Source organism: Trachypithecus francoisi, unplaced genomic scaffold, assembly GCF_009764315.1.
Source record: "Trachypithecus francoisi isolate TF-2019V2 unplaced genomic scaffold, Tfra_2.0 Lachesis_group17, whole genome shotgun sequence".
Classification (NCBI taxonomy): domain Eukaryota; kingdom Metazoa; phylum Chordata; class Mammalia; order Primates; family Cercopithecidae; genus Trachypithecus; species Trachypithecus francoisi.
The window spans coordinates 48,936,605-48,939,442 of NW_022681462.1; the positions used below are offsets into that span (position 1 = coordinate 48,936,605).

A 2,838-nucleotide genomic window follows, 5' to 3' on the forward strand; every position below is an offset into this window, starting at 1 on the left:
GCGCCTGGCCAACTTGCATTTTCAATGACAGCAAGCTTTCAGCTGGGAAGTGAGGCACTCGTGTCCCCTCCTCATAGACACTCCTCATCAAACCACAGGGTCTCATAAAGCCCCATTTATTTGACTACGGAGAAGAGAGGGAGACCCCTTTTCAGTCCTGACACTGCAGGTCTATGAGGCCCCAGCTGCTCTTCCATCCTTCTCCACTCTGCAGTCCTCTTATATAAACTGGGAAGGAGGGGATGGTCACTGGAGTGGTAGCAGGGGTGGCTCTGCCTAGTGCTTAACAGAGGACAGTATTTGGCCGTATATATTATATTTTTTATCATTTGTCAGTTCAGAGTCTTAGAGTATATTCCGGCTCAAAATAAAAAATGTCAGCTCATTATTTAGTGGATGTACTTTAGGAAATCATCAGTACCATTTATCAGATATTTTTATTTTCCTGTTAGGCACTTGGTAGCATTGCATTTCTTTACCTTCTTGGAGTTAGGTAAGGCCATGCTTTAGCCAGTAATTATTTTATATTGGGAGGGAAGCTTTAAGAGCTTGAATGTCATTTATTTGATTCCTGTGTTCGTATCTACTGACGGTGGAAGAATATATCCAAATGGAGCCTCCATTAGGCCAGGTCTTCATGTGTTTGGGATGAGTCAAGCCTCCCTGTGGTCTTTGTGTTGAATATGTGGTGTGAGCGGGAAACATATTTTGTGTATGTGAAAAGCCACACAGATTTTTGAGTGATCTGTCACTGCAGCAAAATCTAGCTTAGCCTGACAAATACAATGTTGTTGCAATTAACATTGTTGAGCAGCCAGCTCAGAAGCTGATCAGGACTAGAAAATGCAGATCCATCCTGCCCAGTGCCACCTGCCCCATGCCTGTTCCCTCTAGGAGGCCCAGCCCCTTTTGTCTGTGTCCATCACACTGTGTGGAAGCGTTGCCAGCATGTCTAATAAACTGTCCTATAAAGTTGCTGACATCGACCTGGCCGCCTGGGGACACAAGGCCCTGGATATTGAGGAGAATGAGATGCCGGGTCTGATACATGTGTGGGAGCTGTTTTCGGCCCCCAAGCCACTGAAGGACACCCATATCTCTGGCTGGCCGTATGTGACGGTGGAGACAGCCATCCTCACTGAGACTCCTTATCTTCCTGAATGCTGAGGTACAGTGGTCCAGCTGCAACACCTTCTCCACCCAGGACCAGGTGGCAGCTGCCATTGCCAAGGCTGTCATTCCAGTGCATGCCTGGGAGGGTGAAACAAGCAAGAGGTACCTGTCATGCATCCAGCAATCACTCTACTTCAAAGACGTGCCCCTCAACATGATTCTGGATGATGGTAGTGACCTCACCAACCACATGCACACCAAGTACCCACAGCTCTTGCCGGGCATCCAAGGCAACTCCGAGGAGACCACCACCGGGGTCCACAACCGACACAAGATGATGGCCAAGGGGATCCTGAAGGTGCCTGCCATCAACAACTCCATCACCAAGAGCAAGTTTCACAGCCTCTAAGGCTGCCGGGGGTCCCTCATAGATGGCGTCAAGAGGGCTACAGACGTGGTGATTGCCAGTAAGGTAGTCATGGTGGCAGGCTATGACGATGTGGCCAAGGGCTGTGCCCAGGCCCTGTGGGATTTTGGGGATGCCTTCATCATCACCAAGATTGGCCCCATCAACCCCCTGCAGACTGCCATGTAGGGCTATGAGGTGACCGCCATAGACGAGGCCTGTCAGGAGGGCAACATCTTTGTCACTGCCACAGGCTGTGTTGACATCATCCTTGGCCAGCACTTTGAGCAGATGAAGGATGATGCCATCGTGTGTAACCCTGGCCACTTGACATGGAGATCAACGCCAAGTGGTTCAATGCGAACCCTGTGCAGAAGGTGACCATCAAGCCCCAGGTGGCCAGGACTGGCTGAAGAGCGGCACGGCACCATCCTGCTGGCTGAGGGTCAATTGGTCAGCCTGGGCTGTGCCATGGGCCACCCTGGCTTCGTGATGAGTGACTCCTTCACCAACTAGGTGATGGTGCAGATTGAGCTGTGGACCCACCCAGACAAGTACTCTGGTGGGATTTACTTGCTGCCCAAGAAGCTGGATGAGGCAGTGGCTGAATCCCACCCGGGCAAGCTGAATGTGAAACTCACCAAGTTGACCAAGAAGCAGGCCCAGTATCTGGGTATGTCCTGGGATGGCCTCTTCAAGCCAGATCACAACCGCTACTGAGAACCGTGCCTGCCCTTCACCTTCCAGCTGCTGCCCTTGCCCAGGCCCCGCCTCTCCTCTGTAAGAGCAAATGGCACCAACTTTGGGAGTGGTTTGTCAGTGTCCACCATAGACTCCCTGGTGCTGGTCACGCAGTTTTTGGCCTCTGCTGCACCCCTCATATCGTTCTAAGTGTGGCAAGGGGAATCGAAAGACCCCTCCTCAAGCCCTGGTAAGGATGGTGGTACAAAGGACACAGCCACAGGGAACCATGAGTTCAGTGGTCTTGGAACTGCTCACTAAGTCAGTCTTTCCTAAGCCTGGAAATTGGTAGTGGAGTCACAAAGCCTATGTACCTTACCACCTAGACCTTCACCTGGCCTGTGGATTTATACCCGTGTGCTTGGTTCAGTGGTTCCTCAGCCCATGACAGAGGGAAGGAGCTATATTCAAAGGCAAGGAGGAACTGTTTGAATTTTCCTGAGAGCCTGGCTTGGTGCTGGGCCTTCTCTTAACCCTCATAACAATGAGATTGGTACTTTTAGTCTCTATTTTATAGGCGTTAGAATAGACCATTAGGGGACAACTGAGAAAGGACAGAGAAGGGACAGCCAGAGGTT

General features: G+C 51.0%; 1 pseudogene; it reads left to right on the forward strand.

Moving 5' to 3' along the window:
* The first annotated feature begins 948 nt into the window (after positions 1-948).
* LOC117062975 lies at positions 949-2,239 on the forward strand (annotated as a pseudogene).
* Positions 2,240-2,838: the final 599 nt, after the last annotated feature.